Source organism: Branchiostoma belcheri, unplaced genomic scaffold (assembly GCF_001625305.1).
Source record: "Branchiostoma belcheri isolate BF01 breed outbred unplaced genomic scaffold, Haploidv18h27 scaffold267, whole genome shotgun sequence".
Taxonomy (NCBI): Eukaryota; Metazoa; Chordata; class Leptocardii; order Amphioxiformes; family Branchiostomatidae; genus Branchiostoma; species Branchiostoma belcheri.
The window spans coordinates 1-8,026 of NW_017803873.1; the positions used below are offsets into that span (position 1 = coordinate 1).

At 39.1% G+C, this 8,026-nt stretch overlaps 1 long non-coding RNA gene across 1 annotated transcript; it reads left to right on the forward strand.

Moving 5' to 3' along the window:
• The first annotated feature begins 1,746 nt into the window (after window positions 1-1,746).
• On the forward strand, window positions 1,747-6,226 carry LOC109472101. The gene is made up of 3 exons (XR_002140339.1): window positions 1,747-2,089; window positions 2,835-2,951; window positions 5,059-6,226. It is a non-coding gene; the product is annotated as an uncharacterized LOC109472101 (long non-coding RNA).
• The last annotated feature ends 1,800 nt before the right edge of the window (window positions 6,227-8,026 follow it).

Here is an 8,026-nt window from a genome sequence, read left to right on the forward strand (position 1 = left end):
CAAATACTGGACAGACAATTACTCGTTTTCACTTGAGTCTAGTGGTCATTCTACGCACCTCTGGTTCACTCTTAACATTCTCTGTCACTCTGACCAACACCTCTGGTTCACTCTTAGATTCAGATTCAGATTTTATTACCAATGACATAGCAACTACAATATAAAATCAACACCTGAATTGCGTCATTGCTTACAGATCCGCCTTTAAAATCCAAGTATAAAATTCATAATACATGATAAAATACAATTCTAAAAGTCATATCAGGAATAAGATATAACGGGATATCAGGTAACCTATTTACAAAATGTTTCTGGTGAGAGCAGCCACGTACCATGATGTATGAGCGTGTTTTACAGGTCAGCTCAAACAAACTCAGTGCTAGGATTACAAGTACGAGAAGTTTTAACAATGTGACTCTTAAGATCCCCTGTCACTCTGTCCATTCTAACCACCTCTGGGGGACACTCTTTAACCTCCTCTGTCGCTCTGTAGCCATTCTACGCAGCATGCCGGCGGCTCATCCTCTGTCACTATGGCCATTCTACGCACCTCTGACTCACACATTCTTCTAATTGCTGGCCCTCATAGGAATTGAGAATGTCCAGAGGAAGTCAGAATATCAGAGAAAGGCTGGAGTGACGAAGAATGTTCACTACGGGTGAGTCAAAATACTAGTAGCCAAGAAAGGCCAGGGGGATGGTGAATATTAAGGGTGTAGTAGAAAATACAGTTATATTGTAGGAGTAATATTGGCCGAAATAAGCTTAAACTATTACATTTGTAGTGTAATATAAATTGTGTGCGATTACCTGTTGTGCACTGTGACTGGACAAATACGGCTGACTGGCATCCGCATTTGTGTGTAAACCAGGTGTTACTGTTTCAAGAAAATGTACCGCAACACTGGGTTTGATTGATGACTTGGAAGAAATTATGGCCGCCGGTTGGATTTCAACCCCTAAAAAGAGACTGTCGCCTGAGAAAACATCAGTGAAAAACTGCCTAAAACGTAGCAATTTAATTACGACAACAGTTTGGTGGCTGGGTAGCCAGGCCCTCTGACTAATCAAGTCTGATCGCTGGAGGGGGGTTGGCTGGCGAAATCGCTGTGACACCGGCAAAATAACGCGTTAAAAATTCTACAATACGCAGTATCAAAACTACACCCTTGCAACGTTCCGTGCTAGAAACCACTGTGCCATATATACATTGGCAGCATGAATGTCTCAAGAAAAGGGAAACAACGTACACAGGGTCACAAAGTAGTCAAGGAGACGACATTGGCAGTGCGTAATTGTATAGCCAGAAGAACATGACCCACAATATACAGTAATAGATATCCGGTTCAACGCTACCGAACTAGTGACTACCAAACCTTGGCTTTGAGTAGATTACAAACTTCTCTCCTTTTGGTGCGAACGGCTGCCGGCTGTCATTTACAGCTTAACAGTAACGTTAACACCCGGCTTCTATCAAAGCGAGGTACAGTGGTTGCAAGGTCAACTTCAGAAGCAGCCTGCTGTGTCCTTGAAGTGTAATTACAGAAGGGATGTGGAACACAACTTTGCGAAAACATGTCAGTCGACCCCATACACATACCGTTTATAGTAACTAGTAACTAATGGTGACCACCGTTATATACTAACTAATAAGCCAAGAGGCTATCTTCACATCCTAGGATGTGACCGTCATTAGTAACTCAGTTCCTTACTAAGGAAGTTAACGGCCGGAAAGTGTTGCACACGCAGTTATATGGGTAATCAGGAGTAAATTTCTTGGCGAGGTCACCCGGTAGATGACCTCTAGTAGGTGTAATGGCGGCCATTTTTGACCTGACTCGGACATTTTTTACTAGTATTCAGGATGAAAATAAACACCAAGGCTGCTGCCACGAGATGTTTTTAATACTGTTAACGGAGTATTATTATAGCTTAGTTAAAGTACATGTACTTTCATGAGACCATCGACTGATGCGAAACAACGACGGGCAGATTGCATTTCGACTTTTTGGATGGATGTTTGTTTGACCCGATCCCTCGTCTTTTCGCCAACAAATCACGTCCAACTTTGATAAGGCATGTTATATAGGTAGGTATTTCTTGCCTGTTTTCACTGTATATATCGCCGTAGTTTTGAACATCTCAATATTATTTTATTTCTAAGCAGATTCTGTGGCGTAAGCGAGTCAATATTCCATATATTGCCCGGCTGTATCCATTGACTATTATCCAAGCAGATGTTTGGGGGAAGGGGGGGGGAGACAGTATCAAATTGGTCAATCTGGGGAAATGGTTACAGACTGGCCAATTTAATACTTGGAGATTATCCATTGACCTCCTGCTTGGCTGGCCCATGATGCGATGGTTTAAACTAAGACACTTACAACAGACCAATGAATAAATATTATGTAAAAAAAGGCATCCAATACTAGTATTGCCTCGTTTTTCCCACAGAATCTACTTGCAGGTTAAAGATTATTTTGTTTTCAACTTATAATTGCCGTACAAAATTATATCAGATTTGGCATAATTTGATGGTTTAGATTAGAATGTGAGAATGGCAAATTTATATTGACCTGTTAGCAAAGATAATGACTCGGATGTTGTTAGTTAACATTAATGTCAATAGCACAAAAGAAAGATCAGTTATCCAGATGATGACACTAATTACATGTAACAAGTTACATGCTACATATCCTAAATCATAGTTCATACATGCATTCAGTACCATATCTCTAGTAACAATATCAGTTTGAAAGTAACTTCAGTTTATCCAATCTATCGTGCTTGGGGCAGGCTGTCTTCGGGGCTCTAATAGTTTTCCCCCTGTCCAGCTCAACAGACCGCCCGGTATATTTGAATCATATGCCGCACACCAGGAGTTGATCCGCCCCTCCACAATCGAGCTTCAGCAGACCTGAAGAAAACCCGCCCAGCCACCTGGATACCAGGTTAGTGTGAAAGACTTTGTTGGTACTAGTTCTGTGGAATCATGTGGACCAGACCGGGTAGCGGATTCCGACTACCTTAGCTAGTTCTGCTTGTCAAATATGGTATCGGTATAGCAGCGGGATTTCCGCCCTTCGGCGTGTGCACACTAGCTATAGCTAATTATAACTCAGCTTCTTCTGTCCAATTGCTAATTAGTAATTGACCAAAAAAAAAAGAAGTTAGCTCATTATTGAACTTTAGCCCTCAAATTCCATCCACAATTTAAAAAAAAAAGAAATTAGCAGAACCCACTACGAAAAACATATGTTTGTCTTCCACCGACTTCAAAAAGAACTCAAACATAACTACATGTACATGTTGTATTATAAGATTCATACCCCATTCATATACCTAGGCTATGTACTATAGTATGCGTACTAGTAACCGGTTGTCAGTAAGGTTTAAAACCCCATGCTCTGTACACTTGGGACGACCTCAGCTCCCCTATTCTATCTCCAGAGAAGAACGTCGCCTGGCCAATATGTAAACCTTTACTGCAGATTTTTCTTGCAGCACATTGTTTCTGATATAATTACACACCTTTATGATCTTGGTCAAGCAAGAAGACAATTGCCCTGTAGTACCTGTTGACTTTAAGCAGCTGGATTTCCTAGACCTAGTCTTTTGTCCCATTCTCCTTGAATATAGCCTTGAGTTTCCCAATGTATGAATCCACCACCCACACAATCTCCACCACACACACATATACCACTGACTGTACATACTGACACACACACACATACTACTGTACACACACGTGTGCGCGCACACACACACACATACCATTGTAATATACACACACACACATACTACTGTACATACACAGACACACATACTGTACACACACACATACAATGTACGTTATACTGTTGTACACACACACACACACACACACACACACACATACACACACACACACACACACACATACTACTGTCACACACACACACACACACACACACACACACACACATATACAGGGTACAGACAGGTCATATTATTTGGATTACATTCAGTCATGTCTAGAGTGCTAATGGAATATAAATATGTACTTAAGTGCATATAAACTAGATCAACATTTAAGACAGCATAGTATACGTATGAATCTACTGCATAACTAAATCACCAGCTTAAAATTAAGTATAGAAATCCCGTACAGACCTTCTCTAGTCTGCTACAGAGCAACATTGTAGCAAGGTTTGTCGGCAAATGTAAGGTTTTTCTCACAAATTGTGAAATTGTGGGTGTACTGGGCAATGTTTTGCTTATCTAACGGTCAACCCTGATTTTGACTGTAGTGGTATCTGCCAAAGGTTTTATTTGTTGCATATCTAGGAAGATCATGCTGATAAATTGCTGCACTTAAATTTCCTTACTCCTATACAGAGAGAGGGGAGTAAATGAAGGCTACTGTTACACATTTACAATTATCACATCAGTGTTTGCAAAATCTTCACCACGGGTCATGAAAAAACATTAGATTCAGACATACTTTTGTAACTGTTCTTCAATTTGCTTATTCTAATGTGCTGATTGATGTAAACATAATTCATGGACCATCAAGTGATCATTAGTTACTAGGTTTTTTGATCACTATATATCATCTCCTTGCATGACAGAATTATTACATGTGCGTTATATTATTATTACTCTGTTTTATTTGTAGAAACTGAAACTCATGATTAGCCCCACTGTCTGAAATCTTTGACTTTCAAATTCAAAACATGTATGTATGTCTGCATGTAAGTCATTGAAGTAGGCAAGTGAAAAAATACAATGAAACAGGCTTTTAAGCCTATATATGTTAGTTTTCTTACAATAGTACTTGTACCATAGGAGCAACGGAGTCAACATACTAGACTAGTTTGTATTTAAACCAGCCAGGGTCACTGTAAGCCAGGAAGTTTTTTTTGTTTTGTTTTTTTTTGCACAAGAATTGACAGTACTGGTATCTTAAGTAATTATGTTTGTTCAGGTTGATTTTGATGCCAGGTTTATGTTTAACTCTAAGTACAAGAAGCTTGAAGCTGGTGCATGATTTGACATTCTTCCCTCTTCCTGTCACAGGTGCCAGACGTCAACATACAGCTGAACTGTGGATACCAGAAAGCAGACCACACTGGGCCACCTCAAAGTCCTGGCTAGCTTCTCAAAGCTCAGTTCCTGGTAGGAACTGAGCTTTGAGAAAACAATGGCAATGAAACTTTGTGGAAACAAATGCAGTTTATAGTACTGTCACAGGTGTGAATTATTGTCTTATGACTACTGTATGTGATCACACATTATTTCCCAAGAACTACTGATACTTGTAACCTTAAGCCAGCATTTTCATTGTCAGTGTTTGTATGAATATGAGCAGATTAAGAAGTTCTTCAGTAATCCATACGTACATGTGTTGAGCGTGCCTTCTCATAGTTATTGTTATTATATTCAATTATAGAAACATGTTTCGTTCCACCGAGATAGATAACATAACTACAAAAATTATATAACATCCTGAATTAAGATGAACTAGTGTTTATTCCATCCATAATTGATAACGGTAGCTATTTGTGCAAACTTCTCTGATTGAAAAGTGCCTCAGGTTCATGAGTTTTCTCGGAGAACACTACATTCCCTACTGCATGCATGTTTTGTGGACTCAATGTGTGGCTTGTGCCACAGAAAGTTGCCCTTCTGTACGTCACTGACCCCTACGCTGTGAAAAAATCTGGTGAGAACCCTGTATTCTACTTGGAAAAACCATATGAAACAATAGGATTGAGGAGAATGGTGAACATTGTAACAATGCTTTGAACATGCATGTACTTGTACCAATGAGGGAAATTTTACTGCATTACATGTGTACATGAAGGATTTCAAAGCTTGAATTGAAAAATCACTTTGCAGTTTATTCCCCTAATGTGAAAAAAATTGATTGAAAATCACTTGTAGCCCAGGTGCTGAGTGGTCATTGTGTGAATTATGTTGGTATCAGATTAACCATTCAGTGAAGAAGTTCCTAATCTTGTTTGTGATTGTTTAGGAATGGCCACATTGCAGGAACAAAGTTGAGCTACAGTAGAATCAGTCAAGTCAGGTTTAAGTCAAAGTAGTTTGGAGTATTTGTTCAGTCTTATGACTCCAGTACATGATGATGACCCTGTGGATTATTGATATGTGTAGCATTACGAGAAAGGTAGCTGAAAACACTGGTTTCACTGTCATGTGTGTCAATAAAATCACACAAATCTTGCTTTTCAGATGTTGTGTTGAGTGTGTATTTTCCTAGTTATAATATGATATAAAATGAGAAACGTTGTATATGAACACAAAAGATCATTTCATGAATTACAGATGAACTAGAGTTTATTCACAATAGATAATAGTAGTTATTATTTCCCTGAGGCAAAAGAGGGTCTGTTACACTGACTGAACAAGGTACTGACTTTAAGTAGAAGCTGAAACCTTTCCATAAAGTCTCTTATCATTGGTTCACGCCTATCAGCATTCATTTTAGTGCAAATTTATCATTTCTGAAAGTCAACAAAATAACCGGGTATTATCCTGTACACCCCAAAGTCTTACGAACTCGTGTAACGCTTAAATAACGGTTAGTGTAGTCAATATAGGCAATTGAGGGGTTGATGATCTATAATGATTTCACAAATTACACGTTTGTCTTCTCTCACCGAAATATGACGTAGATCTGTGATATTCCATGATTTTAGCATATCGATTAAGTTATACATGTTCATGTGTAATCATTAATAGATATATCATCCAAATTCAGAACGAATAATCCAATTAAATGCTTGGCGAGATAAAGAGTATCACCTAATAGTATGTGCCCTGTGCGACCTAGAGCGTTCACGCGAGGAGGCGTCCAAAATACAGACGATTAAGATAATTTGCACCGCATGTAAGCGTTTTTCTTTCTTAAACGAATATCTCACGTCGTATGTAATTTTATAGATTTATACAATGCAAGGCTAATATACTTATCTAGCTGTCAAGTTAATAGATAGGCTTTTCTTTTATATTCCTTGTGAAGATACAAGGTATACACGGCATGCGAAGTGGCATGAGAAGTACGATTTAATCTCTAGATGGTTAAATGATAGTAACTCCACAATGAATTATTGTTTCGATATGAGAATTTGGCTATCGGCTATCAAAGCATTTACAAATCAGTCCCCAGAATTTGAAAGAAATCCGTGGAGTTCTAAGCGCGCTATGACCGCCGAGATGATGCGGCTTCCTTGTGGCAGGAAGACGTCCTCCCAACATTACAATTCTAGGACCGCGTCGCACCACCTTGGTCGCACAGAAGTGCGCTTTCATTCATAAAACGAGTAGGGTCTTGTATATCGGGACAGAACTCTCACAATACCAGGCTGATGTGCTGATCTAGCTGTGCTGTCAATAAAACTGCTAATTATGCCTTGTGAAAATACAATCTTCAATTGAGATGACATGTGAACTGTGATATATGAAGTAGTTATGGAAGTTAATCTCCAAAAGCTTTAAAGATAGTTAACTCAAAAATAAATTGTGATATCGGCATGGGATTTTGGGCATGGGGTGGGAACGCATTTGAAAATTAGTCACTGAAATTTGAAAGAAATGCGTTGAAGTCTTAGCGAAATATAACTCCCAGACCTCTTGGCAAGGAGGCGTCGTCCCAACATTGCGTTCCTCATAGACGATTTTAGGATCGCATCTCACAGAAGTGCGTTTCCCTTCATAAATTGATAAGGATTTTGTATATCCGGTTTAAACTTGCACAATACCAGGCTGATATACTGTCCTGGCTGTGGTATCAATAAATTTGCTCTTCCTTCATCTTTTGTGAGAATATAGACCATTCACCTGTCTCTAGTTCTAGGGGCGCGAAGTAGTAAAACGCGTTCCTACCAAGAATTCTTTAGAGCCAAATAGATCACGTTACAATCAACACAGGTACACCATATTTTAGACACGAATAGCCTACGATACTATATAACTTTGAACAAAGTAACTTTGACCGTAACCCAAACCGTTCGTTAGTAATTAG